The sequence below is a fragment of the Thamnophis elegans genome, chromosome 5, assembly GCF_009769535.1.
Source record: "Thamnophis elegans isolate rThaEle1 chromosome 5, rThaEle1.pri, whole genome shotgun sequence".
Lineage (NCBI taxonomy): Eukaryota > Metazoa > Chordata > Lepidosauria > Squamata > Colubridae > Thamnophis > Thamnophis elegans.
The window spans coordinates 82,130,223-82,155,080 of NC_045545.1; positions in this window are offsets into that span (position 1 = coordinate 82,130,223).

Sequence of the window (24,858 nt, forward strand, 5' to 3'; positions counted from 1 at the left end):
TCCCAGGCCATCCCACCCAATCCCATCCTGTCCTGACCTATCCTGTCCCATCCCATCCTATCCCATCCCATCCAGTCCCATCCAATCCCATCCCATCCTATCCCACTTATATCTTTATGGCTGTTCTGTCCTGCCCCCCAGAAACCAGTTCCCTCCCACCTCCTTTCTTTCTATCCTCCATCCTATCCCATCCCATCCCACCCATTCCTAGTCCATTCCCTCTCCCGCTCTCTGACTCTTAGGGGGTTATTGAAACTTTAACTCTGGACAACGCTAGGAAGGTTAGCAGAAAGGGCAATCAATCTCCACTGCTAACTTACTTCTGATATTCTGCAATTCAGCTTAACAACTTTTCTTGGCTAGCATTTGCTGACCTCCATCAGCCCGCTGAACTTGTTTAAAAGAGAGGCTTCATCTTTGTGCCTAATTATTTTTTTTTTCACCTTTTATTATTGTTTCTGTTAACTTGCCTGAAACAGACATTAAGCTGATTGGCTTGTAATTTTCCAGATCTTCCCAGTTGTCCCTTTTTAAAATTGAGGTCACCCTGGCTACTTTCCATTCCTCTGGCACAAGGCCTGGCTAGAGTGACAAGTTCCCTATTTTTAGGAGGAGATCAGCAATTTCACACTGGACTTAAAAAAAGAAGAAGAATTGGTGAGATGCCATCAGAACCTGGTAGTTTGTTATAATATAGACTCTCAAGATGTCCCAGCATATCTTTTCTTGTTACTTCAATTTGCTCTATATTTTGATTCCCTTCTTGAGAAAATCAATACAGACTCAAATGCCCATCCTATATTCTCAGTGGTAAGGATACATGTAAAGAATTCATCCAGTTCATTTCTGGGCTTCATATCCACCCCAAGGAATCTTTTCATTCCATTCTCATTTTGCAAGCCATCTGCTTACTTGACTCTTTTTCTGCCAGGGATATATTTAAGGAAATTTGGATTATTCCCCTTTCATTCTTTTTTCCCCCTTTGCTTTGTTCTTTTATGACACGTTCTTCAAATTATCTTTACCACCCCCTTGCTTTTTCTATCGACGTTGGCAGGACATGTTTAAAACAACTGGAGACAGGTGGTCCTGCAAATAGGTTTTTGCAGTGTCCTCTAATCCATCTTCTTCAATATGGAGTCAAAGGAGAATTGGGGAAAAAAAGATATTTTTATTCATATTTCCAGTACCTTCCTAAAGGTTAGAAAGGGGGATGAGAAAAGGTGTATATAATTTTCCTGACAGTTAGAACAATTAATCAGGGGGAACTACTTGCCTCCAGAAGTTGTGATGCTCCAACGCTGGAAGTTTTTAAGAAGAAATTGGATAACATTTGTCTGAAGTGGTGTAGGGTTTCATGCCTAAGCAGGGAATTGGACTAGAAGACCTCCAAGGTCCCTTCCAACTCTGTTATTCTATTCTAAAATATTTTAGATTTAGGTTATTAGTTTGTGGTCAAGGACTACCTGTATTGTATATTTATACAATGCATAAATTGCATATTTATCTGATGACCATTGCAACATGAAAACACTGATGATGTTACCTAGTTTGGCAATGAAATGTCTGCAAGCAAAAAAAAAAAAAAAACAGTTTCAGGGAGGATCCTACAGTTGAACCCTGAGCTATAAATATTCTCTTCTATGGGTATTTCTCTCTATTATAAATAATGTCCATTGCTGATATGAAGATTTGCAAAGGAAATTTATAGGGGAATCTTCTAGAATGCATATTCCTAGTTTCATTCTCTGTATGGAGAGGAATTGTACAAAAAATACTGAAAATCTCTCTCTTCCCCCAACACCTTCTTCTTCCAGGGAGCAATTTCTTGTCTTAATTTCACAGGTGAATATGCAGACAGGGCAAAGCTATTTAATATAAAGGCACAGTCTGTCAACTATAGCTATTACAAATTCCATATTGCTAAAGGTTATTTTTTTTTTAAATTGCAGTAATTAAACCAGTCCTCTTGGGCAAGAAAATAATAAAATTCTTGAATTATATGAATTACTGATAACCAAACAGTCTGGCTGTTCTAGAAAGAAAATTCACTGAAATAATCATATTGAATTTTCTGTTTTGGGATGTTTATTTATTGTATTATTGGTTCTTTTCTTAAAAAGAAGATTGATTTCACTGTACAATAGTAAAAATATAATAAATCCAGAGAATATTAGATGCAGCACCAGAATTCTCTCATTTCACATGTTTCCTTGTCTAGCTAATTTCCTGAGTAGAATGCATCCTATTCTATTATTGCATTATGAATATATTTTTGTTTATTAATTAGTTACTGTTGCTTGTTTCCAGAACTCTACTGCTTCTTTTGGAAATCTTGACCACATATTTTTAAAAAACTTAATGCACAATTAATAGATGAACCCTATGGGCTATAGATGTACCCTGTGTGTGTGTGTGTGTGTGTGTGTGTGTGTGTGTCTATACATATAATACATACCCACCCACACACTATATGTATATAACTATAAGTAATAAAATATATCTACACAGGTTTTTTTTAAAGAATATGAATCTATCAAAAAGACCAGAATTTCAAATAGAAACACCCAACATTGTATGCCTTAAGAAAAATTACTAACCCTATTGGAAAGCGTTTCACATTTTACACATTTTAAGTTGAATCCAACTTATGATCAACATTTCTGTTGCTAAGGGAGACATTTGTTAAGTGAGTTGTGCCCCATTTTATGGCTTTTCTTGCCACAGTTGTTAAGTAAACTATTGCAGTTTTTCAGTTTTCCAGCTTCCTCATTTGCTGGTCAGATGGTCACACAAAAGGTGATCATAAAACCCCGAAACACTGCAACCATCACAAATATGAACCTGCTGCCAAGGGCCTGAATTTTGATCATGTGACCATGGGGATGCTGCATAAGTGTGAAAAGCAATCATAAGTCACTTTTTTTCAGTGCCGTTGTATCTTCGAATGGTCACTAAATGGACAGTCATTTAGTCACTTCAAGGACTACCTTTATTAATAGCAATAGCACTTGGACTTATATACCACTTTGCAGTGTTTTACAGCCCTCTTTAAGTGGTTTACAAAGTCAGCATATTGCCCCCAACAATTGGGGTCCTCATTTTACCCACCTCAGAAGGATGGAAGGCTGAGTCAGTTTGAGATTCAAACTGCCAAATTGCAGGCAGCCAGCAGTCAGCAGAAGTAGCCTGCAGTACTGCACTCTAACCACTATGCCACCGCCACTAATGCACTTTATTGGAAGATAGCAGTAATTTTCCCTGCTTGGTGACTAATGTCAGGGTTCCGATGGATGCCGTAATTAAATCATGAGACTCGAACCAAGCTTCAAAAGAAATCCAGTCATTTATTAGGAGCTTAATGTCAGCACATGCCCAAGTGAAGCCAGCTCTGACCCCATGTCATTTACCATCCCAATCATAACCCTGTTTCTCCCCTCTCCCCCCCCCCCGCAGGGTGTGTCATCAATCACATTTGCCAATGGGGCAATTTTGTGAGTTGTAGAGACCACTCTCCTCCAGCTGCTGTAAGTAAGTCTGGGATATGACCTTGAGAGAAAGAAGTTTGGAATGTGCATCTGTCTTGTGCTGCCGTGCCGTTTCATTGGTTTCCCATCCCCCCTTTCCTATGGCAACTTGAGAGCAGGCCAGGAATGCTTTGCGAGTTGACAGCCATTGGAAGGTCACTCCTGTGGGACAGAATGACCAACTGTATGTGAAGATGCTGAATGCTTTAAAACGTTTTAGATTTAGGTTATTAGTTTGGCTCTCTGATCAATTATAAAAAGAATGGAAGTCTAGCAGAGAATCTGGGCAGAAAAGGAATGAAATCAAGAACAGGATTGTTATAGATGGCCTGATCTCCCCTTGCTCACTGGAGGTTTGCAAATTCCAGCCAGCCTGACCTTCCCTAGGTTGTTGGGTGGAAAGAAAGCTGAAAAACTGCAGGGACCCCAAAGGATGAGAAGCAGAGCACAGGATACCTCTGGAGGTGCAGGTAGCTTTGGAGACCTGGATAAAGAGAGCTTGGGCAGCACTAGACCTCCCATGGCCTCCCCTGCCCCTGAGGCACCCTGTGCTCCACTTAACAGCCCATGCATTAATTTTACAACTGCATCAGGGAGAGCAGTGGTTGAGGGTCACTAAGTGAGGGTATCTTCTTTAACAGCCATCACTACCTGCTACCACTGCTGAAATTAAGGTTGTAACTTGAGGACTACCTGTAGGCAGATACAGAATACACAATAACAGAGTTAGAAGGGACCTTGTAGTTCATCTAGTCCAACCCCCTACTTAAACAGAAGACCCTACACCATTTCTGATAGATAACAGTCCAGTTTCTTCTTGAAATTTTCCAGTGATGAAGGTGTTACAACTTCTGAAGACAACTTCTGTTCCATTGGTTGATTGTTCTCATTGTCAGAAAGTTCCTCCTTATTTCCAGGTTGAATTTCTCCTTGATCAGTTTCCATCCATTATTCTTTGTCTGGCGTTCAGGTGCCTTGGAAAATAGCTTGATCCCCTTTCTCTCTGTGACAACCCCTCAAATATTGGAACACTGCTATCATGGCTCCCTTGGTCCTTCTCTTCACTAGACTAGCCATGCCCAGTTCCTGTAACCATTCTTCATATGTTTTAGCCACTGATGTGTTTCAATTTATTTTACTACCGGTTGATTCTCACGTGCACACTCACATGCTCGTGCGGCACTTCTCCACATGCGCAGGAGCATCCGGGCATGTGGGCGGAGCCTCCCGCTGCCACCACTACCGGTTCACCCAATCTGGGGCAAACCAGCAGAAATAGCAATAGCAATAGCAGTAGACTTATATACCGCTTCATAGGGCTTTCAGCCCTCTCTAAGCGGTTTACAGAGAGTCAGCATATTGCCCCCAACAATCTGGGTCCTCATTTTACCTACCTCGGAAGGATGGAAGGCTGAGTCAACCCTGAGCCGGTGAGATTTGAACCGCTGAACTGCTGATCTAGCAGTAGCCTGTAGTGCTGCATTTAACCACTGCGCCACCTCGGCTCATGAAACCCACCTCTGGTTTTAGCCTCCAGTCCCCAATCATCTTTGTTGTTCTTCTCTGCATTCTTTCAAATCCCAACATCTTTTTATAGTGTGGTGACCAAAACTGGTGTGGTCTTACCTGGATAGCCAAAGTATATAATCTATTCTCTTGATATAGAGACAAAATGATTGACTGTGTGGGAGTAAACGACATTTAAAGTAAATCACAATCCTTCTACTGTAGGGCATTACAGATGGATACTTACTGAACAGGCAAACATTTCACCTTGTCCTATGCTGCACTTCCCAAGAAGGTTATTTAAAGAGAAACAAGATCCACGGTATATTGCCATTTATGTTTTACAAATCGCAGGCACTTTTGAGCATATGGCTATATGTTTTGCTGTCTCTGCTTTCAGTACAAAATCAAAGGTGTTGGTGATTGGGAGGAATGAGCATAGCTATTAAGTAACTCAGTCTTCCCAGGGTGATTATTAATGACTGATCCCTGTAGTATATTTTAGTGCTTTCTGATCCTATGTAAAAGAGAATCAACCTTTATGGCATGAGGTTTGCATAGTTTGAAAGACAGCTTAAGTTTGCTCTAATGATCATTTTCATAACTGTCTAGAACCAGAATGATTTTTTTTTTACAAATGAAGAACATATTAATTATGGATGATGTTGTGGATGATTTGAATGGCAAGGATGTAGAATAATATACCAGATGTACAAGTGCAAAATTAGGTAGGGAATTATGCTGCTAACACAGAGAATATGAGAAGGCAATGTAAAAATGATCCTGACAGGATAGTAAATAAGTAAGTAAGTTTTATTGTGGTAACCATAGGTCACGACAATGCAACAATAAACCCAAAATCCAATAAGGACATATAACAATAAAATAATAAAAGAGTGTCATAAAAAGAGAATTAGATACAAAGAGGTCAAAGCAAGAAAAAAACCAAGGCGTTGACAATTTAGACATTTATTTCAAGATGATGACAAAGCAAAAGTAAGAAACTTGACTACTCACACTGGGAAACACATTTGCAGGACAGAAAAGTGCCAGATATGCTTTCATGTGCCAAGGGCAGAAATGGAGTGAGGAACAGCTGTCTGCATGAAGGACCAATTATTCTATAGATGTTGTCAGGGTTCTAAGTAACACCCCCCAACAAAAGAAGACTCTGCAGCTTGAGTTTCCTCAAAGTTCCACTTTATTAGAGATGTCATATTGGCACATCTGGGGAAACCTGAATCTGAAAGCTTCCAGGGTTTTCCCACCCAATTGAAAATTCAAGCCCTTACCCAGGACCCACATGTCCATCACATGGCCCAATCAGTCACCATCCCAATTGGAGATACCTCCCAGTCATGTCATTGAAGGTGCAGGGCAAGGTGACCTTGACTCTCTGAGAAAGGAATGGTATTTAGACCAGGGGTCTCCAGCCATGGCAATTTTAAGATTTCTGGTCTTCAACTCCCAGAATTCCTCAGCCAGCTTTGCTTTTTTCAACTCTGGAAGTTGATGTCCACAAGTCTTTAAGTTGCCAAGGTTGGAGACCCCTGATTTAGACTATATATCCCCCTTACTCCATATAATCCCTCCTTCTATTTTCCCACAGAACAAAATGTGGCAGGCCTGAAGGCCCAATGTAAAAGATGGCTTCCAGGCCTGATACATAGATATTTTCTTCTATTTGTTTTATAGTTGAAAGGAATTTGGTGTCATTCTGTCCATCGATGCTCTATGAAGCCTTGCTTAATTACAAGGAGCATCTCCTTGACATCTTGCAGTTAAGAAAGAATCCACCCACTTCTTCGTTACCCAGCTAACTGCCATCCTTGTTACAAAAACTTTCTCCTGATGTTTAGTGAAAATGAGTTTCTTTCCCTTACGGAGAGCAGATCTGGGATGGGAAAGAAATCTAGATAACCACAAAAGAGCAACAAAAAGAGAAAAAATACAGAACACTTTTTTGGATGCAATATATGGTAGCTTTAGCTTTCTGTAACTCCCACCCATTAGTTTTAGATCTAAACTCAGAGGAATGTATCACCCAGACTCAGGGGTGGGTTCCGGCTTCTGTTACTGCTGGTTTGCTCAGGGATGCACTACAAGTGCATGTGCAGTAGCAAAAAATTGCTTCTGCACATCCTCAGAAACAAAAAACAAGATGGCGTCACCTACTGCGTCACCGATAGAACCGGTTCAGGGGCGTGGCTGGCCGAGTTCCTACCTACTCGGCCGACCCGCTCCAAACTAGTAAGAATCCACCTCTGTCCAGGCTGCTTGAGAGATATCAAATGCGCCATTTATTAGAATTTCTTAAAAAATGAGAGCTTTTGCACAGGTTCATCTTTGTCCATGAGCTGCATCCTTTTTTTTACTCTGGGAGATGCTCACTCCCTGATTACCTTGTGATGAGACTATTGTAATTGCTTCACATAGGCACATTGAAGATCATCCAGAAGCTACAGCTGGCATTTATAAATGCTACATATAGAATAGCCCCAAGCACACATTCTGGTAGAGAGAAGTTCCCTGAGGATGGGCTCCAGCACAAGTCCAAAAGCTTGGAAGAATAAATCTCTCATAGTGGTGACTGATCCAAATTGGATCCTGCAACATTATCTTGGAACACATTTATTTGCTTCATAATCATAAAGTCAGTTTAAAACGAAGTACAATTTCAATACAAATTTTTCTGTCTCCCACCCTGTCTCTATGTCTGTCTGTCCGTCTATCTGTCTATCTTTCTATCATCTACCATCTGTCATCTGTCTTTCTGTCCGTCCATCCATCCATCCATCCATCCATCCATCCATCCATCCATCCATCTATCTATCTATCTATCTATCTATCTATCTATCTATCTATCTATCTATCTATCTATCTCTGCCTACACCCACCCACCCACCCACCCACCCACCTACCTACCTACCTACCTACCTACCAGGGACGTGCAGTCAGAGGAGGCAGGGGAGGCAGAGCCTCACCACTGTCATCATGAAAAGAAAAAAAAAATGTAAAAGGAAAAAGGCTGAGCTAGTTGCTGCCAGAGTCACAGTGGATGACTCTGCTTGGTGCTTAACTGTTTAAAAAAGCCTCTAAAAACTACAGGAGGAGGCGGGACAACGAGGTGCCTCATCTAGTCTGACTTTATGATCACTTGAGCAGAGCTAAGCAAGGGTTAAAAGCTGAAAAATTCCTTATGTAGATGAGGCACGTCGTTCTCCTGCCTCCTGTAGAGGGCATTTTTTTAGAGGCTTTTTTAAACAGTTAAGCAGAGTCATCTACACGGTGACTCTGTCAGCAACTAGCTCAGCCTTCAGCTCTTGTCTTTTTCCTTTTACATTTTTTTCTTTTCATGGTGGCGCGCACACACACACACACACACACACTCACACACACACACCTGGATAAAAGTATAAAAGCCCAGCTTCACTGATTACAAGTTTGAAAAGGCAACGTGGCTCCACCTGCAATCAAAGGCTCGGATCGGAAGGCAGCAGGGGAAGGGGGGGTATGGTAGAGGAACTGCTTTCAAGCCATTGGAAAATATATCCAATCCAACTTCTGTGTTTGGGTTTGTTTGAGAGAGAGTGAGTGAGAGAGGGATCCAACTTCTCTGTCTGCGTGTGTCTGTTTGAGAGAGGGGGGGAATGGAGGGAGAGAGGGAGGAAGGAGAGGAGGGAGAAGAAAAAGAATGATGGAAAATTTTTTCGCAAAGGAAAAAAACAAATGCTGTCACTTTAAATCGGAACTGTGCATGCCTGGCTGTGGAATTCTGGGAGTTGAAGTCCACAAGTCTAAAAAAAATTGAAACCCTGTGTCAGTGCCTCACAGCCATAAACCTTACCCCATGTCACTGCTACCTGCCTGCCTGCCTGCCTGCTGCCTGCCTGCCTGCCTGCCTGCCTGCCTGCCTGCCTCCATCCATCCATCCATCCATCCATCCATCCATCCATCCATCCATCCATCCATCTATCTATCTATCTATCTATCTATCTATCTATCTATCTATCCTCTCTTTCTTCTTTCTTCCTTCTACCATAGAAATAGCAACAAAAAAAATTATAAACAAAGCTATCAATATAACCATATTTTTGAATATCAAAATAATCATATTTCAATATAACCATATTTTTGAATATTGCTGTTGTTTTGTTTGGGCAGTTGTGTTTTAAATTGTGTTTTAATTATATTTTTGATATTTCCTAAGCCTCTCAGATTCTTTTAGCAAATCAAATAACTAAATAATTTTACTTATGCTTTAATTATTGTGATATGTATGGGCTGTTTTATATCCCATTTTCACTTTTTAATAACTGCCCTTATTTATTCTTATATGTTTTAATTGGATTTTGCTTTTGCTTTTCTTACTCAAAGGTTATCTTCCATCCGATCCCCAGAGGAACCCAGGATTAAGGGAATGAAAGAAACCAGCTTTAAAACACTTTCAATAAAACATTTGAGGATTTGGTTTTTAGAAGTTCACCCTCACTGTTTCCTATTTGTTTTCATCCTTTTAAGAATGCTTCTTTATTTAAATAAAGACCAGGGAATTATCAAACACTTCTAAAACCATAATTATTAGGATTTAAAGATTTGTAAATCTATTTTGAATTAGGTATGAATGCACTCAACTGAGTGGCCCGTAGCTAAAATCAACCCCATTCTCAATTAAATACATTTATTAGGAAATTCAACAGACACAAATAATAAATGATCAGGTCTAATACATATTTATTTAAGATGATTAGGGAACTCAAGGATAAAACATATAAAGAACGGTTGCTGGAACTGGATATGTCTAGTATGAAAAGAAGGATTAGAGATGACATGATAGCAGTTTTCTGAAATCTCAGGGGTTGCCACAAAGAAGAGGGAGTCAAACTATTCTCCAAAGCACCTGAGGGCAGGACAAGAAGCAATGGGTGGAAACTAATCAAGGAGAGAAGCAACTTACAACTAAGGAGAAATTTCCTGACAGTTAGAACAATTAATCAGTGGAACAGCTTGCCTCCAGAAGTTGTAAATGCTCCAACACTGGAAGATTTTAAGAAGAAATTGGATAACATTTGTCTGAAGTGGTGTAGGGTTTCCTGCCTAAGCAGGGGGTTGGATTAGAAGACCTCCAAGGTCCCTTTCCAAATTTGTTAAATTATTAATTATTAAATTTAGAAAGGTGCCAACCTATTCAAGAAGACAATTAAACAGCAACTTCAGGAAAGAGAACTGGGCATGAAGCATACAGCAACATCATCAATCTGCATTCAAATAAGGGAAAAAGCCATGCCTGCTATCAAGCTATTTGGGGTTCACGCAGCCTCCTATGTCAGCATGTTGTCCAATTACCTACACAAGATGCTCTCAAAAATTCCATCATGCCCGCTGGGTCAAATTGTCCCCCCCCCTGGATTTAAATAACAGATGAGTTCTTTGTTTTGTAAAGAAGAAGAAGAAGAAGAAAAAACCCTTACTTTGGTTGTTCAAAAGCTGCAAGGTAACTGTCAAACATTCTTGCATTATTTCTCTTCTTTGGAAACTTTTCACTAGAGATCAGAGGTGTCTTTTAAACCAAAATTTATAATTTCCTAGCTTTTTTTGTGTGATAATAACCTATCAGGATGTCATTGATTAATTCAATGAATTATAATAAAACAGAAGCTGCTGAGGTCTGGTAGCAAACTCTGATTGATATTCAATTATTTTTCACATAAGCATCAATGATCTGAGCAGGCTGTTTTCTGAAGTTGCATATGAAACTGTTTTGTGAAGCAACCATCAAGGAAAATGTCAGGCTAGCTAGTTCTACGTTACTTCTTTCATTACATTAAAATGGATGCAAAAACGGATGCTATTGACTAAAGGAAACGTGTTTCCCTTGGCAGCCGTTGCTCTGATTGATCTCTCATTGTGACATTTGCATCTCTCGTTATGATCGTTACCATTTTGCTTGAAAAGAATGTGTTCGTATAAAGTGATTTGTCACAGGCGCCTGAGAGAAGCTGATTACAACAGTGAGGTGACATCAAAAGCTATTTTATTTCACTGGAAATAATTTGGAAGCCTAGCCTAGGAAGTAAGAAGCCCTCTGCATCAATCATAGCACACCTTGAAAACATTTTGCCATCTTTCTAAAATCTCCGGATGTCTAGTCTGCAGGTGACATGATAGCAGTCGTGCAATATTTGAGGAGCTGCTGCAAAGAAGATGGAGGGGGGGGGTGTCAACAAATTATAGCAATAGCAGTAGCAGTTAGACTTATATATCGCTTCATAGGGCTTTCAGCCCTCTCTAAGAGGTTTACAGAGTCAGCATATTGCCCCCAACAACAATCCGGGTCCTCATTTTACCCACCTCGGAAGGATGGAAGGCTGAGTCAACCCTGAGCCGGTGAGATTTGAACAGCCGAACTGCAGAACTGCAGTCAGCTGAAGTAGCCTGCAGTGCTGCATTTAACCACTGCACCACTTTGGCTCATTATCCCAAGCATCAGAAAGCAGAGCAAGAAACAATGGATGCAAACTAATCAAGGAGAGAAGCAACCTAGATCTAAGGAGACATTTCCGAACAGTGGGAACAATCAACCAGTGGTATGGCTTCTCTTCAGAAGTTGTAGGTGCTCCCTCACTGGAGGCCTTTAAGAAGAGACTAGAGAGTGACTCGTCTGGAATGGCAAAACTTTTTCGGCACCAAGTGCTAAAACGGGAGTGCGTGGGGGAGGTCAGAAACCGGAAGAGCATCTCCCTGGTGTACCCACACAGGAGGGATGGAAACCAGAAGAGCAGTTGAGCTTCCAGGTGCATGTGCACCAGTCACCTGGTCTTCTGGTTCCTGGCGAGCATGCATGCGCAAAGACTAGCTGCCTGAAATGTATGTGTGTGCCGGAAACCAGAAGCTCAGCTTCCTAGTGCATGCATGCGTTCCAGGGAACACATGCATGTGCACCAGGGAGCTCATGCATGTGCACCAGGGAGCTGCTCTTTTAGTTTCCGATGCTCCTGCACATGTGAAAACCAGCTGGCTGGCATGCATGTGCATGCCGGAACCTGGGAGAGCAACAGGCAACGTCTGGCGTGCCCTGAGAGATGGCTCTGTGTGTCACTTCTGGCACATATGCCATAGGTTCACTATCATGGGTATAGGGTCTCCTGCTTGAGCAGGGAATTAGACTAGAAGACTTCCAAAGTCTCTTCCAACTCTGTTATTTTGTTATCTGTTCTGTTATTCATCTAGACTTCTCCATCTGCCAGGGGATTCCCACACCGCATTATTCCTTGGGATTTCAAGGAAGTGTTGCAGACTATTAGAGTGACGATTGCAGATGGAAAGAGAAGTGTTCTTGTCGATCTTTAATAGCTAAATTTTACTAAATAGGCCACATTCCATAGACGATGTCAGATTGAGAGAGAAATATAGATAACAGTGCATAAGAGTCCCCCCACCCCGAACAACACTCATTCAAAAGTTTTTCCTACATGTTACTTTAGATTGTGTTATAGTATAGTTATTGAAATGAAGGAGGTTCATGCATTGTTCATGTTTCTCACCTGGCTTGTAAATTAAATGAGTCCTTCCCTTCCCTTCCTTTCCTTTCCTCTTCTCCTCTCCTTCCCTTTCCCTCCCCTTCCCTCTCCTTTCCTTTCCTTTCCTCTCCTTTCTTCTCCTTTCCTTTCCTCTCTTTTCCTCTCCTTCTCTTCCCTTCATTTTCCCTTCCCTTCCTTTTCTTTCTTCTCCTCTCCTCTCCCCTCTCCTTTCCTTTTCTTTCTTTTCCTCTCCTCTCCTTTCCTCTTCCCTTCCCTTCTGACCTCTCTCTTCTTTCCTCCACCATCTCTCCCCCTCCTCTTTGCTTCAGTCCCCTCCCTCCACCCCTCCCCTTTCCTCAATACATAGTTTAGGAAAAGAAAAAAATCCCTATTTTATGAATTACTTCATAAATCTAACATTAGCTTCTAACGGGGCTAATACCATACCTGACATTCAAGAACACTATATTACCGAGCTCATTTTATTTTACTCATTTTACTAGGATTCATTATTCTTTCAGCAGTCTCAGAGGCACGTCCTCTAGCAAAGGTTCCTGCTAAACTCAAATGCCTAGCAGGTTAACATGGTCTGTTATGAACTAAGGGATCCTCCTTGCAGTCCCCCTTGAAATGAACAGGACAAGAGTGAGAAGAGAGAGAGAGAAAATATTCCCTCTAGGATTCGTTAGGCTTTTTGCACAACCATTTTTTTTGAGTGTTCAATGGTTTGGAACCATTGAGTGCAAAGGCATGCGTAGGAAAGCGACTGCGCCCAAGTGAGTATCATGCAAATAAAACAGAGAAATGTAAACATTTTCTTAATTTTACAACACACTAATGAACGCGCATGAAGCTACCATAAAATATATTATGTGCAATTTGGCTTGTTAATCTGATACATACCACCTATTTCATGGCTGTAAGTAATCCAACTTCCACATATTCTCTCATATTTTTCCAGTGGAACATTCTCCAGATGTTTTGGCAACTTGACAGTACAATCACAGAATTTCAAGGCCCTCACTGTGGGTGAATATTTCATGAAGCATAATGCTCCTCATGCTGTGGGATTTTAGTGTAGCCATTTCCTTGGACTCCTGCAGCCTTTAAAACGAGGTTGCTGTTTACTTGCTTTTCTGAATTCTAGAGCATGACATTTGAGATTCTTTCAAACTTTTTTTTAAAAAAAGAAAATACATATTATTAAAGTAACCTTCATTGTACAGCTGCCTCTCTCAACAAAAGGCGACTTACGATTGCATGAGTAACCCTGCCTTGCTTGTTTTCAGTTTGATTAAGAGGTCTCTAAAGCCAGTGTTGGCTTTGGAGGGTAACCAGATAGCAACTGCAACCATGTGGGCTGCTTCAGTGCTGTTTTGAAATTACATTGACAGAATCTTGCAAGTATACACTCTCCCACCCCACACTCCACCCTGTCTTCTTTATAGCCCAAGAAAGTAGGGTAGAGGTGGGATTCAGCTGGTTCAGACCGGTTCAGATGAACCAAATGCTAATTTTACATCTGGTTTGCTGAACCAGTAGTTGCAAGGACTGGCTGGCCCCACCCACATGCCCCACCCCTCCCACCCTGCCCCTCCCAGAAGTCGGTTCAGATGAATCAAATGCTAATTTTACATCTGGTTTGCTGAACCAGTAGTTGAAACGACTGGCTGGCCCCACCCACATGGCCCGTCCCTCCTACCCTACCCCTCCCAGAAGTCTCCATGTGGCCCATTTTGGATGCCAGGTAAGTGCAGGGCCCACAAGGAGGCTCTGGGAGGGTGAAAATCACTGCAGTTGTTAAGTTATAACAGGGTTGTTAAACAAATCTGGCTTCCCCCTTGACTTTGCTTAGCACAAGGTCGCAGAAGGTGATCAGATGACTCAAGGACACTGCAACTGTCTCTTTGTTTATTTACTTCTCTTCACCTTTAAATATGTCATGCAAAGCTGGAAAGTCCATGTCATTTACCCAGTCTAGGGATATCTTATTGTCCTGCCAGAAAGGGCTGCTTTTGCACAAGTCTCAGTAAAAGCAGATCGCATTGCTAGGAGTGCAAGCATGCCGTGTGGCTCCTTGGCCGATTCAGAACACAGATACAGTAAGCAGAACCCTCTTTGCACCAATGTGATATTTCTTAGTATTTCACACCTTCCCTACCGAGACTGCCTTTGTATTTCACACTTACTCTACAGGAATTACCGGGCGAGCAGGAGGCTAAGTTGCTGTGGAGCAGTGCAATCAATTTGCGAGATCTTTTATAGGTTTAAGAGTGTTATGCTCTCAACAGCAGTGTGACATCACTACCTTTAGATGCTGCCGATGATGTTGCGCTGCAAACCTCACCATCAAAGCAAAAAGGAGTCTCTGTTACTGATGGGATAAAACTCACACTTTCAAAACCGTTAGAGCAGTCAGTTAAGGAGAAAAAAGAAATGGAAATCCCTTTTGTCTAGTATAATAATCTACCTCTTGAAAAGAAAATAGATCTGCACTACGCTAGTCCCAAGGCAGTCTCAATACTGCACCTAGTATTTCCAGCAGTTTTTGTCACTCAAAATCTCATAACAGCTTTTCTTCCCTCCAAATTCAATTATTTGCTTGTCTCTATTCATGTGCAGCCTTTTGATGCAGAAAAATTCAAAGACAATTGTCGGATAGCTGGATAAGACTCTCATTTCAGACTGGCCCTTTATATTGAGTTTTCCAAACCTGATACTATCCAGATGGTATCCTGCTAGTCAAATTAATTTTAAATGGCATTTTCATTTAATGAATTTGCAAATTTGTTTACACTCATAAGAGACAATCAGTCATTTTTTTCTATGGATTAAAAAGCATTTCTTTGACTTAAGGTAAGATCAGATTTTTCGTCCTGCTGCAGCTAGTACAGAAACAGGATGAAAAGTGACCCATTTGCGGGGTAGCAGTTGAACTGAAAATAAATATAAAATCAGGGTAGGCAGCCTGGTGTTCTCTAGGTTTTATGGGGACTTCAATTCACATTACCTCCAATCAGCCTAACTAGGGCCAAGGGACTGCATGTGTCAGGCTTCCAAGTAATAATCCCATATCAAGCAAAACTCCGAGGCAGTTGAATTCCTCAAAGAATAGTTTTATTGGAAATATCCCATTGGCACAGATCTGGTGAAAACCAACTCTGAAGGTTCTCATGGTTTTCACCTAATTAAAAGAGAAAGTTTTTCCCACAACCCTAAACAATCAGTCATATGGTCCAATCAAGAAGCTATCTAGTTGTCTGGTGACCTCACTCCTCTTTCCACGGCTCAGATGTGAGAACATCCTTAGTTCCCAAGAGCTGCCATTTAGAACTTGAGAATGTTAATGTGGTGCTTACAATTGAGCTAAAACTGAGACAAGAATTCCTAAGATTTCTTTTTAGGAAGACATGTTTTACCTTTTATCATAGCAGAGGCTATTTCTCTGTCTGCCTATCTGCCTGTTTGTCTCCTGCTGTCTGTCTATATAGAGATGATTAGGGGGCTGGAGACTAAAACATATGAAGAACATTTCAGGAATTGGGTATATCTAATTTAGAGAAACGAAGAACTGAGGTAACATGATAGCAGTGTTCCAATATTTTAGAGGCTACCCCAAAGAAGAGGCGGGGGGGAGGGTCAGCTTATTTTCCAAAGCATGAGATGCAAGACAAGAAGCAACAGATGGAAATTAACCAAGGAGAGAAGCAACCTAGAACTAAGGAGAAATTTCCTGACAGTGAGAAAAATCAACCAGTAGAAGAACTTGCCTCCAGAAGCTGTTGGTGCTCCATCACTCTTTAAAAAGAGACTGGACATTCATTCATCTGAAATCATAGAGGGTCTCCTGCTTGAGCAGGGTGTTGGATTAAAAGATAGCCCTGGTCTGTTTCAACTTTGATGATGATCTATTTATCCATCCATCCATCCATCCATCCATCCATCCATCCATCCATCCATCCATCCAATCATCTATCATCACAACCAATTCCTTCTTTTCTTGTTATCAGTGGAAGAAAATATCAGACTCCTTGTTTGAAGGGGGCACCTAATGGAGAAATGGTTTAACATGTAGTCTTCCACCAACTCCAGATTTCCCATTAGAAACTCTAGTGACTCAATTCCTAGAGTTCAGGAAGGCAAACTGTTCAAAAGGGAACAGCTGCAATTGGAACTCATTTCATGGAGAAATTAGATTGTCTTCCAATTGGGGGATAAAGGGTTTTCTTCAGGGTCTTCATCACATTAAATGAGAACCTAAAGAACTCATGTAGAAAAGAGTCCTGCCCAAATTGTTTTTTTTTTATTATTATCTTGTTGTAAATCTTAATACATTATATTGCTTTGATGCAATTATATTTATATAGCATTCGTTTTGTTATCCTGCAGCTCTTTTGTTCTTAGGTTGAATCTTTATTTCCTCTCTTTCCTTTTTTGCCTCGGAAAGTAGAGATTCAAGAATTCAATTACCTGGAACACAATGCTGCTATAATAATATTGCCAATATGGTTTATTATATTCATACTCAAGCTTTCCTTCAAGCAATTCAGTATAATATATTTGGTTCCTTATCTTCTATTTTATTTTCCTAACAATTTGTGATGTAGGTGGGTCTGAAAATATCTGACCAAAATTTACCCAGTTAGCTTCATGTCTGAGGATGGAATTGCATCTGGATCCCAGTAGCTCTCATCCAATGTCTTAACACTAGCCACATTAACTTGTTGAAATTACAGCAGCATTTTTCAAACCTGACAACATTAAAATTTGTGAACTTCAACTCCCACAGTTCCCTAGGCAGCATCCTGGCTGGAGAATTCTAAAAGTTAAAGTCCGCACATTTCAGAAATGCCAAGTCTGAAAAACATTGAGTTACGGCATGGAAATTTTCATAGTACTCACAGAACAATGCTAACGTTATATTTAAATGCAGCACTGCATCATAATTCTCCTCTCAATTCAATTATAAATAATAAAGAAAATAAAGTGAATAAAGAAAAGAAACTCCCTTACTGTACTTCATTAAATCTTAGTACAATAGATGCTAGTGGGGCATTTTGTTGGGTGGGAAAGTTAAGGGAGATATGACTCCTCCTCCTCTTAATTTGGGTCCAATTCATAGTGTTGGTTATGATGTTTAAAGCCCTTCATGGTATGGGACGAAGTTATCTGAGGAACCATCTCACCACAAAGGGATTGGCCCACCCCATTCACTCCAGAAGAAAGGGCATGCTGCAAACCCCATTGGTCAAGGAGTTTGGCTAGCAGAATCTAGGACAGGAGTGTCAAACTCAATTTCATTTAGGGACGCATCAAGGCTGTGGTTGACCTCAGAGGGCTGGCTGGGCATGGCCAGCTTGACACCACTCACTAGGCATGGCCGACTGGGTGGGCATGGCCAGACTGACGCCACTCCCCATGTGTTCTGTAGGGGGAATGAGGCAGGCAGTTACTGAGGCAAGGCAGGTTGAAGCTAACACAACCTTTATTAACAGTTTAACACGGCAAAATGTAAGGCAAACCTCGAACCAGCAAACAGCAACATTTGACAGCTGACAGCTCTTTTATACTGGAGCTGTCAGACGCTGAACCAATAGAATGGCTGCATTCTACTGCCAGCTGGCTGTTCACGTCTCAACCAATCAGGAGCCAGCAATGATAGTCAATGGCATCATAGCCTCAAGGGCTTAACACCAAACTTCTGACATGTTTTTTCTTTGCACTGAGTAGACTGGGCAGAAGCCACACTGGCCTGATCTTTCTTCTTCACACTGGGTAGACCAGGTCGAAGCCATGTTGGCATGATCTTTCTTCCTCGCACTGGGTAGACCAGGTCAAAGCCATGCTGGCCTGATCTTTCTTCCTCACACTGGGTAGACCAGGTCGAAGCCATGCTAGCCTGATCTTTCTTCCTCACACTGGGTAGACCAGGTCGAAGCCATGTTGGCATGATCTTTCTTCCTCGCACTGGGTAGACCAGGTCAAAGCCATGCTGGCCTGATCTTTCTTCCTCACACTGGGTAGACCAGGTCGAAGCCATGCTAGCCTGATCTTTCTTCCTCACACTGGGTAGACCAGGTCGAAGCCATGTTGGCATGATCTTTCTTCTTCACACTGGGTAGACCCAGTCAAAGCCATGCTGGCCTAATCTTTCTTCCTCCCACTGGGTAGACCAGGTCGAAGCCATGCTGGCCTGATCTTTCCTCTTTGCACTTGGTAGATCGGGCCAAAGCGATGTAGGCTGGCCCCTTACATTTTCCAGGAAAGCCCCATAAGATGGATCCAACCACAATGAGGGATGGATCTGGCCTGCAAGCTTTGTGTTTGACATCCCTGGTCTAGGAGAAGATCATTTTCTGCTCCCTTTGGAACATCTTGCTACCAGAGGTGAGATCTGTTTCCCACCCTCTTGATCCTCTGGAAGGGCCTTAGAACTTGGCTCTGCTGGTTTGTTTGGGGACCTGGGAGTGGCTGGTAGAGTTCTATCTCCATGTCATTCATGATGTTGGTTTACCATTTTCATCTGATTCTTGTTTAATTTTAGTTTTCTTCTCTTTATAATTTCATTGTACTGTAAGTACACAGTACATAAATTTCATAAATAAATTAAAATAAATCTGCTACCTAGCTCCAAACAATCTACTTTTCAAGAAATAAAGTCTATCACTATTTGATTGATTACTATCTATGACAAATTTATGTATCCATAAACACATTGCCCAACTTCAAGATTGGGCAATATAACAAAACAGCAACACAAAAAAGTTTAAACTGACTATTTTGGCTATTGGGTGATTAAATTTCTCTGGAATTACTTAAACAGAGACGAGAACAACATGAAATCCTTGGTAGCCCTCAGTAAAGGTAAAGTTCCCCTGCGCATATGTGCTAGTTGTTCCCGACTCTAGAGGCAGTGCTTATCTCAGTTTCAAAGCCAAAGAACCGGCACTATCTGAAAACGTCTCCATGATCATGTGGCCAGCATGACTAAATGCCGAAGGAGCATGGAACGCTGTTACCTTCCCACCAAAGGTGGTTCCTATTTTTCTACTTTTGCATTTTACATGCTTTTGAACTGCTATATTGACAGAAGTTTGGAGTTTGGAGTTTAGATTTCATTCAATTTGTAGGCCACCCTATTCTCCGAAGGGACTCAGGGCGGCTGAACAAAGCCAAGGGAGGGGAAATTACAAAAAGTAAGACAAGACAATCAGACAATACGAACAATTTAAAAGCACCACAGACACAGCAAATTCGAGTAGGGGGGGAACTCAACCCCAGGCTTGCTGGGACAGCCAGGTCTTCACGGCCGTCCGGAAGGCCCGAAGGGTGGAGAGGGTCCGAATCTCCACGGGGAGCTCATTCCAAAGGACTGGGGCAGCCACAGAGAAGGCCCTCCTCCGAGTAGCCGCCAGCCGACATTGGCTGGCAGATGGAATACGGAGGAGGCCTAATCTGTGGGATCGAATGGGTCTGTGGGAGGTAATTGGCAGAAGGCGGTCTCTCAAGTACCCAGGTCCAATACCATGAAGCTGGGACAAGTAACGGGAGCTCTCTCCGTTAAATGGCACTAGGAATTTGAACAGCTGAATTGCCGACCTTCTGATAGACAAGCATAGCAACTGAGCCACTGAGCCACCATGTCCCTACTGGAAGCCCTCAGAACTATCCACAAAAATGTCCAAAATGTTCCTAATACATAATAATACCACAAAGGTAATCACATTTAATGTGGTTATGTTTCTTAAAAAAACCATCAGATGAAAAGACATTTTCACTGAGTTTTTCATAGGCAACCTATGATAATTCTACATTGCCTCAGGTTTGGTGAATGTCTTTCATGGCACAATTGGCTTTTTAGCAATCTTCAAGCTTCCTAATTTATTTTTAAACTCAGAGGGTGTGACTATATGTCACAGAAGCCAATGCTAGCAATAAAATCTATCTCAGCTATACCACTAAGATGAATTCAAAAGGAATTCTCAAGCAACCTGTTAGGATAGCCCAAAACACCATAAAATAGAAGTGTCTCCATAATGGAGAAAATTTTAAATTTTGAGAATTGCAATGAAGAGTTCAACTATTTTTCTTCTCAAATAACCACTGTGTACCAAGTTTTTGCTTGGCATTATTTAATGGATCACAGGAGCATGATTTGGGGAGAAAATGGCATCTGGAATTGTCCTTCCCATGCGCAGTCCTGTCTGGGTAAATCACCAACCAGCTCATGAATGTGTTTGTGCATTTATGAATACAGAGGAGGTTTTGAGTGTCTCTTCTGCCCAGAACTTTTATGAATCTGGCAGCCTTGGGATCTCTCTAAACAAACAAACATTTGTACTAAGTATGATGCAGAGAATGGAAACAGCTTATTTGGTTTTCGACGGCTTTTAGGGCTTTTACTACCTGATGATTGTTGATAGCCTTTTGATATGGTTATTTTCTCTCCCAGCCTCTCTGGATGCTTTAACCCATCAAAAGCAGAATGATAAAATAAAAGAACAAAGAGGTGAGCATCAGTGGTGGGCTCCTACCGTTTTGGACCGTTTCGGCTGAACCGGTATTGGTTTGGCGGCCAGGGTCGCTGAAACTGGCAGCAATCCAGGCCTGCCACGCCCTCAAATCAGTTCTCTGGGCATCACCATCAGCGGCACCATCTTGTATTTCAGTTCTGCGCATGCGCAGAACAATTTTAATTGCACTGTGCATGCACATGAAGCATGCACATGAGCGAACCCGCAGTAGTGCCTGCTAGAACCCACTTCTGTGCATCCAGAGAAATAAAAACGATGCTAAACAAAATCAAATCTTATGGGCTTCACCAACATTGTATTGTAAAGCCTTGGAGAAGGACCAGCTTTTCAGTACCTTCCAAAATATCATAATAGGGGAAGTTTTGTGGATCTTTGATCTCATTCTTGAGGGAAGGTTCTGTGAGAGAGAAGACATATTTCTAGCGTCTTATTAGACAATATTATTTGAAGGAATCATATAATTGTTGCCAGACAAATAAAAAATGTCAAATGTTGGAGGGTCCCTATGCAATGAAGAGCTTTATAGATAATAATCAACAATCTGAATTACATCTAGAAGCCACCTGGCAACCAGTGCAGCTCATAGAGTAGTGGGGTCATATCAGCATAGGGTGACATGCCTATTATTGTCACATTCTGGACCATCCACAGCTTCTGAATGGCTTTCACAGACAGCCTCATGTAGTGTGTGTTGCAATAGTTCAATCTTGAGGTCAGGAGAACATCAGTGACTGACAGTTTTTGTTATCTAGATAGTGATTCTAGTTTTGGAAATCTGATATTGCAGAATGGGACATATTCAAAGTCTTGTTTTTCTCACATTTGGAGGATTGGTTGAAGGCCTTTCTTAGGTTGAAGGTGGATCTTGAGCTGAGGTGACGCAGTGGTTAGGGTGCAGTACTGCAGGCCACTTCAGCTGACTGCTATCTGCAGTTCAGCGGTTCAAATCTCACCGTCTCAAGGTTGACTCAGCCTTCCATCCTTCCGAGGTGGGTGAAATGAGGACCCAGACTGTGGGGGCGATATGCTGACTCTGTAAACCGCTTAGAGAGGGCTGAAAGCCCTATGAAGTGGTATATAAGTCTAACTGCTATTGCTATTGCTATCTCTTCTTTCAGTTATCATATCTGGGCTGTAAAAATGCAGGCAAACACTTGATGGCAGTCAAAAGAGTTGCCAATGTTTTTGCTGCCATCTGATGATTCTTTAAATTAAGAGGGGTCCTTGATGCCCTCTGAGGGATGAGGTTGTACTCCTACACTTTGGAAAAGAAGAAAAGAATCTCCCCAGAAATTTAATCCACTCAACTGGTTTCTCACAAGCTATTAAAACTGACCCAAAGGAGTTTTTTCAAGAAGCAACTGGACTTTCTTGTTTTTCTTTGAAGATTTTTCACTTCTCATCCAAGCAGCTTCTTCATCTCTGTCCTTCTTGTATGAGAAGTGAAACAACTTCAAAGAAAAACCAGAAAGTCCAGTTGCTTCTTGAAAAAAAAAGCACCTTTGGGACAACTATGACCTGGATGACTGAGAATCTCCATAGACTATTAAACAGAGTTATTTCAGAGAATTAAGAGGTGTAGGGAGGAGCTGACATTATCAGACAGGTAGATTATTTTTTTCCACCATTATTGAAACAAATAATAATCGTAACTATTTTATTGCACTTATATTTACATACAGAAATGCAACTGAGAATCTTTTGACTGGCCTACAAATCTAATAAATAAATACCCACTTCTTCAGGTTCAGCTCTGTGCTTTTAATGACTCATTACATCAGGGGTGTCAAGCTCATGGTTCGTGGGCCAGGTCCAGCCTGCGGGATGCTTAGATCTGGCCCAAAGGACTGCCCTGAAAACAGCAAAGGTTCAGCCCATGGTGCCTCTGCCAGAGAAAATGGAGATTGGTGTGTGTGTGTGTGTGTGTGTGTGTGTGTGTGTGTTTTGCTGGTAGAGGGTTGTAGGAGGGTATCATTGCCGAAAATGGAGCTCAGGAGCTGGGTTTCGCTGGCAGAGAGCTTGAGCCACAGGTGCTCCCCTGACATGAGTGTTGTCAAGCTGGCCACAACCACCATGACCCCCCCCCCAAGGTCAAACACAACCTTGATGCAGCCCTCAATGAAATTGAGTTTGACACCTTTGCATAACAACATCATCTCAGTTTTGTCCCTTTGATGTAGTCATTGGGAGGGATTGTAAGTGGCCCAACTTACCTACTTAGTTAATGATAACCATATATGTATGAGTGGGTGCACACATGCCTGTTTTTGAATCAGTATTAACTCCTGTTCTCATTTGAATGATCTTTAAGATATGCCGATATTTTAGCCATCTCGGCTAAGTTTGTGACTTTCAATGTCCATTCTTGGATTGTAGGCAAGTCTTCCTTCTTCCAGTATTGTGCCATCAACAGTCTTGCTGCCGTTATTAGGTGCAGAATCAAATTAGTCTCTACCACTGTAAAGTCAATACATATACCTAGTAAAAATAACTGAGGAGTAAACTTTATCCTTCTTTTAAAAATATTTTGCATAACCCACCATATTTTTATCCAGAATGCCTTAACCTTTTGGCAGGTCCACCATATATGATAATATGTAGCATCGAGAGAACCACACCTCCAACATTTAGGCTGTACATTCGGATACATAGAAGCCAACTTTTTAGGATCTAAATGCCATCTATAGAACATCTTGTAAAAATTTTCTCTCAGATTTTGAGCTTGTGTAAATTTCACATTTCTTACCCAGATTCTTTCCCATGTATCCAACATTATTGGTTCTTCAATATTTTGAGCCCATTTTATCATACAATCTTTAACTAATTCTGTTTCCGAATCCATCTGTATTAATACATTATATATCCTCTTTATATGCATTAAGCTTTGATCTCTTATTTGTTTAAACAGATTATCCTCAACTTGGATAAAACCAATTTTTTGATCTATTTTCCACCTAGCCTGTAATTGCCCATACTGGAACCATGTTTGAACTACCTTCTCCTCTTTTAATACCTCTAAAGATTTTAATTGTAATACCCCCCTTTCCGAGGTAAGAAGCTGTCTGTAAGTAATTACTTACAGAAGTATTAACTCCTGTTGATGGTCTGGACTAATCCCTGCAGTTTTGTTGGGCAAGGTTTTTCAGAAGTGGTTTGCCATTGTCTTCTTCCTAGGGCTGAGTGAGAGGGACTGGCTTATGGTTACCCAGCTGACTTTATGTCCAAGGCCGCATTAAACTCACAAACTCCTGCTTTCTATCCTGCTGCATGAATCACTACATCAAACTAGTTCTCTGAAATTATGCTTACCTAATTTTCAAACAATGTTTGAGAACAAAAATACATCCCTTATGAGTAATGCTCGATAAGTAGTTAAAAACAACACTCACCTAGGTTCTTTCTGGGTGGAATACATGGATCAAAGTCCTGCCACAAATGTATATTAAGGAAGTTGACAGGAGTGCAATAAACATGCAGAGAAAAAATGGCTAACTCATTCTGCTCCATCTGTTGTGTGAGATCCAATCTGTCTGAATAAGCAGCAGGTGTCAGATTTGAAAGAGAGAAGAGAGAGAGAGAGAGAAAAGCTTTGATTGTTTTTGTCTTTTGGGTCTCATTCTATACATTTTGCTGGATTGCACTACGGATGATATTTTGTAGCCCGCAAAACTGTATGGAGGAATTCCTTCTTAGGAATACCTGAAAAAGCACGCTCTTGGGCCTTGAGTTCAGAAGGACACTTATTTTGAAGCACTTCTGAAAAGGAGCAAT